At 48.8% G+C, this 17,549-nt stretch overlaps 1 protein-coding gene and 1 long non-coding RNA gene across 8 annotated transcripts in view; one reads left to right on the forward strand and one right to left on the reverse strand.

The window, feature by feature from the left end:
- Window positions 1-3,359: 3,359 nt before the first annotated feature.
- Window positions 3,360-16,030, reverse strand: LOC138415079 (uncharacterized). Of its 4 annotated transcripts, XR_011247087.1 has the most exons (4): window positions 14,651-14,808; window positions 8,953-9,180; window positions 7,632-8,112; window positions 3,360-4,319 (listed from the first exon to the last, which is right to left on the reverse strand). It is a non-coding gene; the product is annotated as an uncharacterized lncRNA (long non-coding RNA). The 4 variants fall into 4 exon arrangements; XR_011247088.1 differs by lacking the exon at window positions 7,632-8,112 and having other exon boundaries at window positions 3,360-4,154; XR_011247086.1 differs by lacking the exon at window positions 7,632-8,112.
- Window positions 14,829-17,549, forward strand: part of ZNF652 (zinc finger protein 652) — a 61,562-nt gene continuing 58,841 nt past the window's right edge. The window contains exon 1 of one of the 4 annotated variants that reach the window (XM_069543177.1): window positions 14,829-15,274. The gene's annotated coding sequence lies outside the window, so the exon portion shown is untranslated. Of the gene's footprint in view, window positions 15,275-15,328; window positions 16,222-17,549 lie in introns of those variants that run through there. The other 3 variants (XM_069543178.1, XM_069543179.1, XM_069543180.1) reach the window with 3 other exon arrangements.

Below are 17,549 nucleotides of genomic sequence, written 5' to 3' on the forward strand. Positions count from 1 at the left end.
GAGGCTGCTAGGGTTTAGAAGCCCCAAAGGGATGGGATTGCTATTCTCTGAGGAGGGAAGTGCTCATCTCCTTTGAGCCAGAATCCGAGACTGGACTGGACCAGACTGGTTGAGGAAAGCCTTCCACCTAGTGGCCCAACGCCAGGGAGCGAATGCCTTCCCCTGCCGCTTGAGTACCTGCAACCCACTGCCCCCGAGGAAACTGGGCAGAACACACACGCACACAATTTTATGTTAAAATAACTATTTCACTTTTTCAAAGCACGTTTGCATGGGGAAATTAATAGGGTGGGGATGATTATTTCCCACAATTTATGCCCAACACACTTATTGAGCATGTGTTGTGTATGCAGGGTGCTACACAAGGCCCCAGGAGGACCCAGAGATGGAGACTCCAGCACATTGATGATTCAGTGAGCAAACTGAGATCTGCACATAGCATGTATAGGGCAGGCCCAGGGGCTTGAGGCTCAGACAAAGAGGAGCAAGCGTTCTGAGGTAGGTGTGGAGTCAGGCACAGTCATGGAGGTGATGACCTGGCTTGGACCTCAAAGGCTAGGAAGGTCTGACATGGTAGAAACAGAGCAAATGACATTCGCAAAGGACAGAAGTTCTGGAATGGGAAGGCATGGGATATGCATGATGAGCAGTGAGGAGTCAGTTTTGGCTGGCATCTAGAGAATGAACAGTGGGGTTGGAAAAGTGATTTAAAACCAGATTTTCAATAGCCACATGCTGGACTACAAGATTCAGAGTTTATCTGCAGTGAGCAAGGGGCAGGTGAGGTAGTGGACACAAAATGTTGAAATCAAAACAAAACCCACCCAGGGTCCTATGGTGAGTTAATCTGTGGCCCAGCCAGGACTTGAATGCAGATTTATATTGACACAGGCAAAGCTCCTAGACCTGACGCTAACCCGACAGAAATGGGTCTGTGGGAAAGTGCTTCAGGCCAGGGACGGCCAGATGCTTCTCTGGGAAACCCAGGAGCCTGAGTCTCCAAGGAGCCAGGCGTCCTACCTTCGACAAGTGGGTCTTGTCGAGCTCACTCTTCCCATGGGGCTTGAGTGAGCAGGTAGCTGGACTGCAGTCCTTGGGAACCCAAATAGGTTGGGCTGGGAATGGCTGAGTGTGGGATCACTGCAATAAAATGAAGGGAGAGGAGCCCTCAGTGTGTCTCGGGGTGTGGGGAGCACAGGGCGTGGGCCTCGCATTCCCGGATGGTTGAGACGCCACAGCTGATGATTATCATTATTATTCCTGCTCTGGCTTCTCCGAGCTTTCATCCTGCAGGACCCTGCCTTGCTGGCCAGGAGTCACCAACTAGCAAGGCGTCACCAACTAGCAAGGCCTCCTGGGGCAGGGCGGGGCGGGCAGGTCTTGGCTGCAAGAAACACAACACTAGTTCGGGTTTCTGCCCAATGAGACCAGGGAACTAACTTCCTAACCCTGGAACCAGGGGCAGACTTTCTCAGGGGGGAAACTAAGGCATGGAGCCAGGGAATGATTTGACCAAGATCCTGGGGGCCCTCACTATCCTGGCCCTACTCACCAGACCAGGCTCATCCTTCCCCAGACGGGGCAGGTCCTGTCGGCCTGGAGGGGAGCCAGAGAAGGTGAAGGTGTGGATGCTAGAAGAGAGAGCTGGGTCTGGGCCAGGACAGCAGAGCTGGTACCCTCCTTGCCAGGTGCTGCGGGCGTCATGAGGTCAGACTCCGGGTTTGGCGTCTCTCTGGAAGGTCCCTCCTTATGGGTGGATCAATCCAAGTCCCTGAGGGAGGCCAAGGCCACAGATGCAGACCTGCAAAATGCCTGGTTCTCTCGAATCAGACACTACATCCAGCACCTGGAGAGGAAGAGCCCGAGTCTCATAAAGATGGGCCAGGCCAGGGGGCGGAGGGCCAGACGAGGCTCTGAGACAGGGAGAGGGGCGTGTGCACATCCACACACGCGTTCGCTAAGGCCAGGCTTCTAGCAGCGGCATGTCCTTGCCTGCCCAGAGGAAATCGAAGAGCAAAAGATGTGAACACCAATCTGATGACTGGGTGGGGGGCTGAGAGGGATCATATTGGCAGTGGGAACCCCCAGAAGGGACGGGATGGCCTGATCAGTTGAGGCTGAGACCCAGCTGGTGCTGTCCACCGAGAGAGCAGTGAGCTTTGGGAACGTCTTCTGCCTTAATGCAGAGGTGGGACCACAGAGGGCAGACTGAGAAGGATGAAGAGAGAGATAGTAAACACAGCTGCGGAGGCCGCCACAAGCTCTCGCTTTCTCAGTGAGTCCCAGAGCCAGCCAACTACCCAAGCACTCGTTGTGTGCTCAGGCCCGTCTGACTCTGCGGTCCCATGAACTACAGCCTTCCAGGCTTCTCTGTCCAAGGGATTCTCCAAGCAAGGATACTGGTGTGGGTTGCCATGCCCTTCTCCAGGGGACCTTCCCGACCTGGGGATTGAACCCGCGTCTCCTGTGGGTTGGCAGGCGGATTCTTTACCACTGAGCCACCTAGGAAGCCCAATTCATTCACTATCAAGCACGTATTAAGCAGCTATGGTATGTCACGTGCTCTGCTCTGAGCCGTGGGTTTGATCCTTAAGACATGGCCTCTGCCTTCAGAATAAAGACAAATCTTCCTACTTGGTTTCACCCCTCACTCCACGTAGTGCAATACCAGGATCCTGGGCTGAGTCCCAAGGCATCTTCCTCTTTGGCCATTTTTGACCATGACTGCACTTGCTTGCTTCTTCTGTTCCCACCGCCAGCTCTGAGTTCACTCAGGAGCAAGGCTCACTAGAATTCCTACCACTTTCTTGACACTTACCTAGCTAAAATAGTCACCCTTCAGGCACAAAAGTCATCTCTGAAGTTTGCAACTGTGATTAGACTTCTTCAAGAAGATGTACTTGAAGATGTACTTCAAATACAGCCTGCAAAGTCCCCACTCCCAGGGGTCACCCACAGGTGGGAAAGACTGAGGGCAGAAGAAGAAGAGGGTGTCAGAGGATGAGATGGCTGGATGGCATCACTGATGCAATGGACATGAACTTGGGTAAACTTCAGGAGATGGTAAGGGACAGGGAGTCTTGGCATGCTACAGTCCATGGGGTTGCAAAGAGTCAGGCATGACTGGGCGACTGAACAACAATAACACAGCCCCCACCGCTCGCCATCTCCTGTTGGTGACCTAAAGAACTCGCAGAGGTTCCCTGTTGCTTAGTAGATACAACTGAAACCTTTAGGAGCCCTCCCACACATTTCCAGCTCCTTTTATTATAACCCAACAGTGTCTCTTCTCACCACCAGCACACTCGTTTTGTAACTCAGTAGCTGAGAAAGAGCAAAGAGCTCTTTAAGAGAACCACTTCCACGTTTATAGTTGATTTATTCAACAAATATTTACTAACAGCCAGTCTGTACCAGGCACTGTGACGTACTAAGATGGCTCTGATGGTGACTAGGGTAGACATGCCTTCTGTCCTGGGGGAGCCCATGAACAGACAGGACAGACACTAATAATGAAAACAGAATGGGACGTATGACCAGACTGGATGGCCATCTGGGGTTCCTGAGAGTCTGGGCATTTCCACTGTGGCTGCACAGATCTCTTTTACTTCCTGCCTGGATTCTTCACAGAGCAGAGGGTGCTTTGCTGGGGAGGAGTGGAGAATGTGCCAACAGGATGTCTACACGGGAAGAGCCCAAAGGCATCAGTCCCCATTCTGTTCTTCCCCCTCCCCTGGGGAGGAGGTCCCGCCCTCCTTGAATTCAGTCTCCTAGGGAAGTGACACAGGAAGCAGGGACGGAATTAAGAGCTTAAGAATTCCATGTCCAAACAAACCATGAAAGTGAGAAGGACTGCAAAAGGCACTTCCCAATTTCACCGTGCTGGGAAACACCAGATCCTGCCACTTCTCCAGAAAGCAGCCACTTGGTTAAGGGTGAAATTCACTCTCTTCTGCTCTCTGACTACATCGCCCATGAGAGGCGGTGACGCTGTTTCATTTTGAAACTTGTCCATGAATGAAGGCTCTAAGCTCTTATGCAGTTGTTGGATGTTGAGTCAGTGCTTAACCACTATAATTTGCAGAAAAGTCCTCCAACAATTTAACCAAGACGAGACACTACATATTCCACTCGGCTTGCTTGTCCACTGCTCTCTGTGGAATGGGGAAAATAAGGAAAAGGTATGAAGTATCAGTTCGGTTCAGTGCAGTCGCTCAGTCGTGTCCGACTCTTTGCGACCCCATGAATCGCAGCACGCCAGGCCTCCCTGTTCATCACCATCTCCCGGAGTTCATTCTTTTCAGAAAACATCTATAAAACTGACAAAAGTAACAGGGTTTCAGAGCTGATGACCCTCATTCTCTGTAAGGGTGCAGAAACTTTTTTAGAGGATGTGATGGTGGGGTAAGAGGGTGGGGGCAGAGAGCTCCCATATTCTTGAATATAAGCCTACTGGGTGCTTCCCCGGCGCCTTCTGGTGGGTGGGGGTCTCTCCCCATTTGGTGCCTCTATCATCTGGTTGTGGAACTGGAGTGGGCCCTAAGAATGTTGTGGAGGTGGTGGGTGGGGTGGGGCTGGCCTGTGCAAGGCAGCAGTAGAGTGTTCCTTTTTAGATGCGCCTGGCAGAAGTGAAAGTGGCGTGAGCGCTAAAACAAGAAAAGCATCAGAAGAAAACTTTCAAAGGCTGCTGCCCTAAGTCTGTGGGGGTTTCCTCAACCAACAGGCAAATCCCTACATTAGCAAGTTTCTTTCCCTCCGTCTTTCCTGCCTCCCCCTGCTTCTTTATTTCCATCCTTCCTTTTGTTTTTCTTTCAATGGAAACACCTTCTTCCTCTTCCAGCCTCAATTCTACCATCTTTCCAGGTCAAGCTAAAGGCTAACCTCTTTCACACACCTTTCCCATCTAATCAACCTCCAGCTGTCCACTCCTCTCTCTGAATCGCTTGGTATGGCTACACAGTGTCTGGTGCTCCCCAACCAGGTTGAAAACGTTTAGAGGGCAGGGGCCAATAGAGTCCCTCAGCCCAGAGCTGGGTATCTAACAGGCCTTTATTGAGACCTCCACTTGCCCTTTACTTCTCATTAAACATCAGAGAATTCACACAGGAAAATAAAAATAATGAAAGTGAATAAGCCTTCATGTGGGTGGAGTCATCAACCATTTTATACATCAGAGAATTCCTACTGGAGAGAAGCCCCGTATCTGATGTGTCTGTGGGAGAGCCCTCGGGTGAGTCTGGAGGCTTGGAAGGCTCATCTGACTCAGTGTTCTGGAACTCAGTTACATAGAACGTGACGTGGGGAAACCTGCGCTCAAGAGACCCAACACTGGCGTGCACATTAGAGAGAAGTGATGAATCCAAAGAATGTGGAAAAAACCTCCCTCGAGACCTTTACCAACCAACATCAGAGGATTCACCCAAGTCAAGAGCAGGGTAGATGCAGGGGTACAATAGGATGCAAAGAGGCCACAGCTCCTGTCTCTGTACAGCTCGTCTCTGATCCATTTCTCAGCTGAAAAAATTGAGACTTGGACAGGAAGCATTTTCTACCGTAGGTACAGCTAGAATATCACAAAACTTTGATTCGTGCTATTTTTTTTTTAAACAAAAACTTGAAACACTTCCATGTCTGATTTTCTTTGTCATTATTTCTCACCAGGGAAGGGAAGGGAAGGGATGATGTCCTGAAACGCTTGTTACTGATGGTGAAATGGGGTTGGAGGGGCTGCATCACAGGTCAGGACAAGAGTTCTGTTCTCTGGGGACCTTTCTTTGATGTGCTGGGGTCCATGCTAGGTGCTAAAGGAGATCAAAGCTGAAAAGAGAGGTCCTTGCCCTCAAACAGCTCATAACCCAGGAAGGGGACAGACGGGTTCTTACAATCTGCTTTAATGGGAGTGAATGTGAAAAACAGCAGAGGCATGAGATACAGGAAAGGAGTCCCACGTTCCTTTCGGGGAAGTAGGATAAGCCTCACAGAGGAGGTATTGTTTTATAATAGCTGAGACAGAAAGGATGAGAAGTTTACCAGACAAACAAGTGAGGAGAGGGTGTTCCAGGCAAAGGCACTGACATAAGAAAGGGTACGGCTGTTGAGGGTCGTGAAGCAATCCAATCTGTAATGAACGGCGAGGGTGGCACAGGGGTGGGGTGGGCATAAGCTAGCCAGGCAGTTAGACGAGGGGAAGATAACATGAGTCCCCTGAATGTCCTGCAAAGCAGTTCAGATTTCCCTTTAAGCAATGGAAGCTGAATTAGTTTCTTACTGCTGCTGTAACAAATTGCCACAAACTTGGTTGCATAAAACCACACAGACTTATTATCTAACACTTCTGGAGGTCAAGAGCTTCACTAGGCCAAAGTCAAGGTGTCAGCAGACAGTGTCTCTTCTGGGGGCTCCAGGAGAGAGTCAGCTCTTTGCTTATTCCAGTTTCTAGAAGCTGCTGACATTCCTTGGCGCTTGTCTCTCTCCCATCTTCAAAGCCAGCAATCATTCTGACCTCCGCTTCCTGGTCACTTCTCCTCTGACCCTAATGTTCTCTTCTAAGGATCTTTGTGATTAGATTGGATCCACTGGATGATGGGGCTTCCCTGGCAGATGGTAATGAGTCTACCTGCAATGTGGGAGCCCAGGTTCAATCCCTGGGTTGAGAAGATCCCCTGGAGAAGGAAATGGCAACCCACTTGAGTATTCTTGCCTGGGAAATCCCATGGGGTCCATGGGGTCGCAAAAAGTCAGACACAACTGGGTGACTTCACTTTCTTTTTTTCTTTCACTGGATAATCCAGGTTAAGGTCTGCATTTCAAGATCCCTAACTTAATCCCATCTGCAAAATCCCTTTCAACAACATAAGGTAATATATTCACAGCTTCCAGGTTTAGGATGTGGACATATTTAGAAGGCTATTATTCTGCTTATCACAGGAGCCATGCCAGAATTCTGAGCAGGAGTGTGGGGGTAATTAGAGTGTTGGGTAGTACAGCATCATGGTTCAAAGAGCAGCTGTAGGAGTCTGACTTCCTGGATTCAATTCTGACTCCATCATGTAAGACTTATGTGACCTTATATCACCTCCTACTTCATTTCTCTCTGTTTCCTCATCTGTGAAATGAGAATACCTACCTCAAAAGACAGTCGGAAGGATTCTGCAGACTAACAGAGGTGCAACACTTAGGAGAGCGGAAAGCACTCAATAAGCTGGGGACATCCTGGTGCTCAGTACATGCTAAGAACAGCAATCTGGCCAGGAAAAAGACTGCGGTCAACGCCGTGCAGAGCAGAATGTAGCATCTAGGGGACCCATTTCCACAGGACCATCAATACAGTAGGAAGGAGGTCTCCAAGCGGCAGGGGATTCTATGGCACAGAGGAATCATGCAGGCCCTCCGAACGGCACCACGTTGCTCAGCGGAGCTCTCACCTGCTTCCTCTCTGCTGGCAAAATGAAATGAGGGAAAGAATTTGCACCAATCTGTTCCTATCCTTAGGTGGGGTTCCGTCTGTGTTGGATAATATTAGAGTGTAGGTGATGCTTTCTTTGTCTTAAGCTCTTCCCTGAGATCCCTGGAACAAGTGTTGGATTTGACACAGGGCCAGTGAAAGACCTGGCAACATCTCAGCCACATACCCAGTGTGACCGTGAGTGTGCTTCTGAGTTGATGGACAACTGGTTTGGGGCCTCTTCTTCCCTATCTTCTCTGTCTCCATTTTCTGGTACCAATGAACCTGAAGCTATCAAAGAAAATCTCTCCTTTCTGTTGTTTTTTTTTACTCTGCTGCTGCTGCTGCTTCTAAGTCGCTTCAGTCGTGTCGGACTCTGTGCGACCCCATAGACGGCCTCCCACCGGGCTCCGCCGTCCCTGGGATTCTCCAGGCAAGAACATTGGAGTGTGTTGCCATTTCCTTCTCCAATGCATGAAAGTGAAAAGTGAAAGTAAAGTCGCTCAGTCTTGTCTGACTCTTAGTGACCTCGTGGACTGCAGCCCACCAGGCTCCTCCGTCCATGGGATTTTCCAGGCAAGAGTACTGGAGTTGGGTGCCATTGCCTTCTCCGGTTTTTTTCTCTACAGAACTCTAAAGGAGCAGTTTTGGATTGCTTAGAAGTTTACCTGCAAATGGATAAAATATAGGACACCCAGTTAAACCTGAATTTTCAGATAAACAACGAATGATTTTAGTATGTCTCAAATGTTACTATATGTTTAGTAATACTTTAAAAACCAGATTATTTGATTAACCAGAGTACTCTGTTCCCTAAATTCATCATATAATACTTTATGTTCTTTGATGTAATCTACAAGCCAGATTGGTATTCAAGCCCTGAAAGTTCTCATACCTTCTGTGGGTAGACATTCTCTGTACTAACACAGGGAAAGGAGGGGAGACTGTTTCCAGAGGGATGGCAAGGGTCCAAATAGTGAGGACTGGTCCCTCTATTTCTCTGATATGAATGCTGAGAGCTGTGATACAGTTTCTTCTTCTGCCCAACTCTGAGATTCAGAGAAATTCAGTTCCGGCTCCGTATCGCATCTGCCCTCTGCATTAATGGGGAGGATCATCGCTGCTGCTCCAGGACCCAAGGATGACCAGGATACCCACTCTGCTTAAGTATATTGAGATCATTTTGTCTATATTGTTGTCTTTGATCTGGGCTAGGATAATGATGATAATTCTCACCATCTATGGGATGCAAGTGAAAGTCTGTCTCTGGATTGGGTGTGTATAATTCGCAGTCACTGTTATATGAAACACATAAATGAAAGAACAGCTGAAATCTGCAAGGCTAGTCATGGTTGGCACTAGTTTTGCTCAAGGTTTGGCTCTCAGGCTCCATCCCATGTAACTCCTCCAATCTAGAATGACCCTCTTTTTTTTATTCACCGTGAGCCCTCTAAACTTTGGTCTGTGGCGGGGAGTGGGGGGTAAACACTTGAAATCTTCCAATTTACCTTGTTTGCAGGCCGAGGCTCAGCCCTGCCGCCAGTTAGGGCTTCGAGCAGATGATCACTTCCAGGTCACTTCCTGGTCATCTGCAGCCACTCTCCACTGCAGCATATTGTTCAGCCTGGTGCTGTTGGTGGGACTTGAGTTTTCACATCCAAGTTGTTTAGACATGTTGTGATGGCTGGTTCCTGCGTTTCTGTACTCACCCTCATTTCAGCATCATTTCAGAAACTCTAAGTAAATGCAAAAGATTATAACAGTTTATGAATCAGGAAGGAATTTTACCCCCTCTGGATGTGAACTGACCCACCCAGCTGAAGGCAGGAGGCCTAACCACACAGGATTAACTGTGTTCTCTAGCACCTCCATTACTTCTTGAAAAAGTGACCCTGAGGGGCCAGGGGAATTAATGACTTAATGCCTACAAAGCTCTAGGAACAACTTGCTGCAGATAAGGTCTCATTATCGTTAATTGTTGTTATTATTTTTGTTATTGTTGTTCTTAACCCAACTCCTGTGAAAAGCTGCCACAGCTCTGTTAGTGACCTCAGGTCAGGGGTTTAATGAATACCTCTTCTGAATGCCAGAGGCCCCAGGCACTATGTTCCCGCCCCCACATCCAGGCTCCACCTCCTAGGAACTCCACCTTCAGGGTCCTTGCAACCTGGCAGTTCTTCCCAGGCCCTATCTGAGGGACTCCATCATTCTTCAGTCCCGCAAACACCCCAGCTCGCGCTGCTCCCAGCTCCAGACACCCGCATCCCCTTTGCCACCTCTCCCCCATGTAATCTCACACACTTCTCTTGACCTTGTCTCCACTTTTCTGCAGTTTTCTAGCGCTCCCAACACATTTCTTTTGACTCCCAAACTGCTCTTCAGAGCCAAGGCTTTTGAGGATCACGAAAGCTAAGAGGGGGTTCCCTGATCCCTGTCCTTCACCCTTGCGTTCCCCTCGTCCTCCACTGCATCCCAGGTATCGCATCCCATCTTCTTGAGACCTTCAGGATTGTTCCTCAGGTGGCGAGGCCGGTTGGGTGGGTTTGGTTTAGGGTTACAGAGTTTGGCACTAACTCACAGCCCCGTGCAGCTGCCTTCTTTAATTAATTACTTCCAATTTTTGAAAAATCATCTCTTCATTTGGACCTCAGTGCATGCCTCTGGGGCACATGTCACATCAATTACACACAACAATTAAGTCTGCTGCTTAAAGAAGCTGTGAGCCTCTTAAACAACTCAAACACAGTTCGAGCCTAACTGCCTTAGATCACTCAGCTGTACATGGACCTTGAGGCCCAACCCCCAGGGGAGGAATTGAGCTGCAGCAGTTCACTTAGGAATGGAAGATGTTCTCTTGTTGTGGGTGCCTGCCCTGGGCCACCCACGCTCCCTAACTCCAGGGTTCCTCTTGGCCTTTGCTTAAATAGTCAGGAAGCTCAGGTGGTTTCTCTAGGGTAGTAACAACGTCTCTCAAATTCCAAAGCCCGCCTCTCTACTGTCCTAATTGGCCACCTTGCATGGATAAAGATGAATCTGAGGCCCTCACACAACAGGATGGGGACTAAGTTAATCTGTCCTTCCATCCATACAGATGGTGGACACAGGCTTAACTAATGCTTTCACAGTGGTTTGAATTAGGAAAACGGTCACAGATGTTGCTTGAGGGTAGAGATAATTTCTTAATGGTCCTTGAGTCCTACCTGGCTTGACAGACACTTGGTAGATATTTAAGGAAGGTTCATAGAATGCTGCAGACAGAAAGGGGTAAAAGCACGCAGTACATCAACAAACACCTTTCCATGTGCAAAGCAAGTAGGCATACAGGACTGGTCTAACACCTTAGCCTCATTAACATTGTCCTTTCTACCCAACTGGAATTAAAAAAACAAACACACACATTAGTAGGCCAGGTAAACGAGGCTTTCCTTATCTATTTAACTCATTTCTTTATTGGCATATGTGAGTTGCCTGTGAGTCTGTTATGTTTGCCAGAATCGTGGCTGGCCATTTGAGTCCAAACTTCCAGAGAGCAGAGACCACATGTGTTCCATTTGCTTTGTATGGTGTCCAGCAAAGAGGTGCAGTACAGTATCACAGACAAGTCCTGGACTTGGACCCTGGAGACCCAGGATTTCATTCTGCCCATGTTACCCTTAAAATCTGGACCTTGTTTTTAATATATTGTTTTTAAAAAATTAGCAGAAACAAATATTTTCTGCCCTTCCTACCCTCCAGTGTTGAGGGAAGAATTAAGTGAAATATTGTAAAAGAAAGATTTGTAGAAGTTGTCACATAAGTGCATTAAAAAAAAAAATTATATGGAGAAAGAATGGCCACCCACTCCAGTATTCTTGCCTGGAAAAGTCTGACAGGCTGCAATCCATGGAGTTACATGACTGAGCATGCGTGCATGAGGCTGGAGGGAGATGGGTTGATAGCAATAAACTGGTAGAACTAAAAAAAAAAATTATAAAATGCATTTTGATGATAAGGACACCACAGCAACTATGACCCAAACTCTGAGATGTTTCAGTTGGAGAAGCTGATGTGTAGAGACCACAGCTGTATGGAGCTCTGAACCAGATGATGGTCCCAGGCCATGCTGCAGCTAAATCAGCTGAGATCAAAGTGGCCAATAGCCTCAAGAGCCTCCCTCATCTTTGTCCCCAAAGCAAAAGAGCTCCACTCACATACCTGACCTTTTAGTGCATTCTGGCATTTGTTTTAACTTTTCCTTGGAATTTTAGTGGGGGTGGTGCCAACTGAGACGGCGCAGAATGAAAGCGCCCATGGACCTTACATACACATATACACAAGTGCACACACACAAACCCCCTGGCAGACAAGCCAAGAGTCCAGCTTTCTGGGTGTCTCTAAACATTATCACTTGAGAAAAAAGTGGCTACCAGAGGGAAGTCCAGGACAACTTTACCCATTCTGTACAAGGGGCAGTTTCCTATAGTAAGGGCTTCGAGATGAGAAATTGGATAGTAACTCTTAGGAAAGGAATGGAATTACAAGGTATTAAGGAACACAGTCAACTTTCTAAAGGAGAATCCTAGGTATTACATCTGAAAGGCTCTAAGAGCCATATAATCCCCTCTTCTTACAAAACCTCAAAGGTGGAGTGATTGAACAAAGGTCACAGCCCTACAAGTATGAGGGCCTAGGAAACCCCGAACAGAACTCTGGCCCCAACTCTGGTGCAATACATGGGGTAACATTAGTCAATGGGTAGGCAGGGAGCCATAGCCACTGCCCCTCCACGTGGAAAGAACTAGTATTGACTAGGGCTACATCCCTGGAAACTTGGGGAGCAAAGAAATGCAGTGAATTGGGGGCTTGTACCAGGCTGTCCAGCTCACCTTATAGGAACCAGATAGCTCTGCTGCTGTTTAAATTAAATGTGTAAGACTTTCAGAGCTGTCAAAATATACAGAACTTTTTACTAAAATTTTTAAATTAAAAAAAAAAAAAAAGAAATGGTGGGAGTTCCCTGGTGGCCAAATTGTTAGGGTTCTGGGCTCTCACTGCCATGGCCCAGGTTCAATCCCTGGGGAACCAAGATTCCACGAGCTACATGGCATGGCCAATAAAAGGGTGGGGATAAGGGGGTTTTGCTAGTTTTGGCTGATGGCTAGTTTTGGAGATGGTGAAGAATTATCCAGGGCCAGGAAACCAGGATGACAGAAGTCTCATTTTCCAATAAGACCAGATGTGGTTGCTAAATATTGCCTGTAATGACTGCCAAGCAGAAGAAGGGAGGCACTGAAACTAGCAAAATGATGACAGCACTTCTTCTGGTAGGTTCTCAAGGGGGAAGGGTTAAGGGGGAGCAGAGGAACTAGGGTCACCATGCCAGGCCCAAGGCCTTCCAAAGTACCTGTCACCAGCACTTCAAATACACTGGTCAAGTCCCAAGTGCCTGGAGAGAGCGAAGAGGAAAAAAACATGAAATAAAGGAGATATGTAAAACTGAATATTAGAACTATTATCCCTCACGTGGTGCGGCTACTTGTTTTCACTGGACAGGAAAATGCAGCCATTTTTCCAGGAAGCCCTTTGAGAGGACAGCATATTGGGAATCAGAAGATTGAATCCTGCCCTGCCTCCATTGTTGACTGGGCTGGGTGACTTAGGCTGAGCCAGGAGACACACCTTGGCTTGAATTGCCTTCATTTGGAATAATACCCGTTCTATCTGCATCATGGGGTTGTTGGAAAATCTGATAATGGATATAACCTGTCTGCAAAAACTTTAAAGCACTCTTCAAGCAGAAGGTGATAATATTACTATTCCAATGACTAGGAGCCCTTCAGAGGTGTGGCCCATGGGTAGAAACTCCTAGAGACTTGGTTCTTCAGCCCTCACTCTGCATACCCCTCTTCCAAGAGGCCGAGTGGGAGAAGGGACGGGACAAATGTCCAAGAAGGCAAAGTTAGACATCTCAGTGAGATGTTCTAGGCTCACTAGCCTCCATGGATGCCAAGGTTTTTCTCACATTGAATCGAAGTTTTTCCTTTTACTACTTATGATTGTTTCCTCCTGTTTTTCTTGAAGATTTTCTCTCACCTGCTTCAATATGACATTATTTTTAGTGTTTATCCACTGAAGACACTCACTATTGAAGAACGTGACCCAAAGTTGCTAAATTATGATCCCTGGAGTCCAAGTGTAATAAAAACGAAGCATCTGTTTTGAGAAGTAGCCAAGGATAGAGTTAGCCCTGGAACCCTTTTATTTATAAAGGTTCAATCTCTTCCCTTTTCCCAAACTCAGGTCATTTTATTCCCCACAGGAATTCTGGGGGGTGCAATTTTTGGAGAAGTAGCTGCATATGTATTAAAAATGTTGAGAGCTCATAGTGCAAGAACATTTATTAAGCATAGTGTAAGAATAATAAGGAATTCCAATTAAGATAAAATTTGGAAAACATCAGGGAACTTTGGTTTATGGTGGGAAAGGTCGTGACTTGGTTCTACTCCACTGGAGGCCTTTACTTCGCCTGGTTCATTTCCCCTCCCTGTACTCCAAGCGCTTTCAATTACGGACAGCTTCTCTTGGCGATGAACTTGGATAAATGCTACCTTGTTAGCTAATAGTACCATTAATTATATTAATGATTAATAGCTAATTAGTCATGATGCTGTAATGCTTAAATGGAGGCTTCCTTTCTTTCGGCAGCTCCATATCTCAAGCACAATCGAGTACACGCGCCTGCACACACACACACACACACACACACACACACACAATCCCCTTCCCTATTTCTGGCCGCAGAACACGCAGGGTTCTAAATTTGTTTTTCTGACAAGTCTGGGCGATCTCTAAATTTCTCGTTTTTATTAGCTGTCTCATTCATCAAACAAATAACCCACTACTGCTTACATTGTCTTTTTAATTTCTGTCTTCTGTTACCCACACCGCCCTTCAGTAACAAGGGGGCCAGAGTCAAGTTGTTTTTTGTTTGTTTACCTTATAAACCAAAAAACCTCCTGATTTCTACTACACCTCGCTTGGACCTACTTTTCTACTTTGGCCCCCTTTCTGAACTTCACTTTCCCTAATCTTAACCCGCTCTCTACTTGTGGAACGCCCCCACTCTCCAGCCCAAAGCTCCCTCCTACTCTACATTTTGGCTTCCTTTCAGCAACCACGCCCCCAGACCCAAGGAGAGCGGCGCGCACGCGCACCCCACGCCTTTACCTGGGCGCTCGGCAGTGGGCGGAGTAGGGGAGGCGGGGGTGGAGCGGGAGTCGGCGGTTGTGTGGGAGGCGAAGCGCTCACAATGTGGCAAGAGGGAGAAAAGGTGCGCCAGGGCCGGCCCCGAGGGCTGCGCATGCGCGCCGCCGCGCCCAGCGGCCGGGATGCCAGGGGGGCGGGCGGAGGGAGGTGTCGGGCTCCCTGTTGGGCGGGCGGGGGGGGGCCGGCGAGGGAAGGGGCCGCGGGCGCGCGCGCGCTCTCGCCGCCGCTCGCCCTCCCTCTCTCCCTGCCCCCCTCTCTGCACACACAACCACACACGCACACCCCCCCCTCCCCTGCCTCCCTCCCCGCGCACCGCCCGCCCCGCCAGCCCCGCTCGCCCTCGCGCGCTCGGAAGGGAGTCGCGAGACGTCGGAGCGGCGGCCACGTAGCGCTGCGGCGGCGGCGGCGGCGGCGGCGGCCGAGGCCGGGTCTGCGGAGCGGCCCTGAGGACAGACGTTGGGCAGGGGGGAGGGGCCGGCCCAGCCGGCGGTTGTTACTCGAGCGCCGCGGCTACAGGCCCCCCGCCGCAGGGATGGACCGCCGAGGCGGCGGTCGGGGCGGCGGAGGCGGAGGCGGCCGGCCCGGGTGAGTAGGGGCCCCTGCCCCCCACGTACACGCCACAGTTGCGGCTGCGCCCCTGGCAGCAGCCCTTCCTCTCAGCCGCCCTCCGAGCCAACAGGGGCTCTGGGCGCCGGGTTAACCCTTCGCCGAGGCAGCTGCGTGCACTAGGCCGGAGCAGCCCCCATCCGGAGGGGAGGCCCCGAGCGTTGAGCTTTTCTGGCCCGGACCCTGGCTGGAGGCGCCGGCTTCTGTCCCTTCGCCCCCTCTTTCTCGGACCCGGGCTGGGCTCCAGTTTTGCAGAGTGCGCTCGCCCGGAGGCCCGAGGGGAAGCTGGGGTTGCACGGGGTAGCGGGCCGAGGGGAGGTTTGCACCGGTCCTCCTTCGAGCATTCTCCTGCCCAGCAGCTGGTGGCTTGCACCCACTGCCTCCCCTGTCCTGCGGCTGCGCCTAAACCACCAACCCCCGAGAGTATTGTGCCGCCTGAGATAAAAATGCATCTAAGTGTACACCCGCCCAATACTCACCCAGAGGGTATTGCAGACCTTTCTCCACCCCCACCACAGCCTCCCCTCCAATCAGGCTCTGCTTAAGATTCTTAGATGGGAGCCACTAAAGGTAGTGACACCCCCGTTACATCTGCACAGAACATGTTCATTGTCGAGGAATGTCTCCGCCAGAAATGAAAAATACCCCTGCTTCACCCTGGAACACTGTCTACGATTTAAGATCCCGTCTGGTCTTCTTGAAGAGGGCCAGTCTTTGATCACATCTAGCACATCCCTCCCCCACAACGCGCGCGCGCGCGCGCGCGCGCACACACACACACACACACACACACACACTTCCTGATTGCTGAACAGTCCCTGTCATCGCGGATCCATTGTCAGGAATGGCTTGTGCCAATCAAAGGAATGTGCTTTTGCCTTTGGAGAAGGGTGCTTTCCACAACCACGTTCTCAGGATATTGCTGTGTGAGTCTGTCTTTGATTGTCCTCAGGTTGCCTCTGTGTTCAAGTATCATCTTTCCAGTGTTTCCCCTATATACATTACATCTCCCGTGGATCCCCAGTAGTACCTGAGTGATGGGTTGCCCCCCACCAGTTAATTACGTATGGTGTGTGGGAATTTCATTTTTAAAAAAAATTTCGTTTATTTGGTTGTAATGTTTAACATCTGTAGTCAAGGCATAGTAAATATATAGGATAATATTTGGGGACGATTTTTTTCTTTTCTTTTCCAGAGATGGCATGGTCCGTATTGTTCTGGGAATGGCAAATAGCACATGCTTTGTTGACAACATGTGTGTGCTTAGGGAATGAAGAGCTGCTGTGGTTGGCGTGTGAGAGTGTGTGCACTGAATGCTGGTTGTGTTCCCGTATAGGGCTGATTTGAGAGTGGTGAGCTGTACTGTGATAGGGCTGGCAGGCATCTGGGATGTTTGTATCAGGACTGTGCACATATATTCAGATAGATATTGCCTTTAGTATGCTGCTGCTGCTAAGTCGCTTCAGTCCTGTCCGACTCTTTGCGACCCCATAGACGGCAGCCCACCGGGCTCCCCTGTCCCTGGGATTCTCCAGGCAAGAACCCTGGAGTGGGTTTTTGTTGAAAATGTACACTGATGTGTTTTTGGAATTCTGAAAATGTCTGTTTTAGTGGTTCCTAACCTCTCTTTGGATTCATGGAAGCCTTTAGGACCCTCTTCCAGGGGAAATAGACACTCATAATTTTGTATGCAATTACAGTCATCTTGAGCCTGGTCCTGGGCCCTGAGGTTAAAATCTGTATTGAAAGGACTTTGAGTTTTGTGTTTTGCTTTCTTTTTGAGGATTGTCATTACTTTGGTCCTGAGCAGTAACCAACAAACTAGATGAAATATGTATCCTCGTGTTTTGTTCTTTGATTACAGTGAGTTAAGGTATCATTTCCCCTGTCTTACAGTAAAGAAATGTATGTGAGAATTTCAGAAAAAGTTAAAACTGGAGTCAGAATAACTTGTTTAAATGTGTCTAAATGTGCCTGGCATTATCTTCTAAGTGTAGCAGATTTCAACAGGAGAATCAGTGGTCTGTTTTCTAATGCCTATCTGGAATCATTTTGTGTTGTTTGAGGTTGATCTGATCTCTTAAAAGAAGGCCTTATCTTTCCCATGGTAGAGTACCTGCTCTGTGAAGATTTTTCAACTTTATTAAATGTGATTTCATGTCTTTTTTTCAGAGTGATGTTACCATCAGAATCATCCATTTTTAAATTTTGTTTTAATGGAAGGATTTTAATTATAATAAGGAAATTCAGTCTC

Source organism: Ovis canadensis, chromosome 11 (genome assembly GCF_042477335.2).
Source record: "Ovis canadensis isolate MfBH-ARS-UI-01 breed Bighorn chromosome 11, ARS-UI_OviCan_v2, whole genome shotgun sequence".
In the NCBI taxonomy this organism is placed as follows: Eukaryota; Metazoa; Chordata; class Mammalia; order Artiodactyla; family Bovidae; genus Ovis; species Ovis canadensis.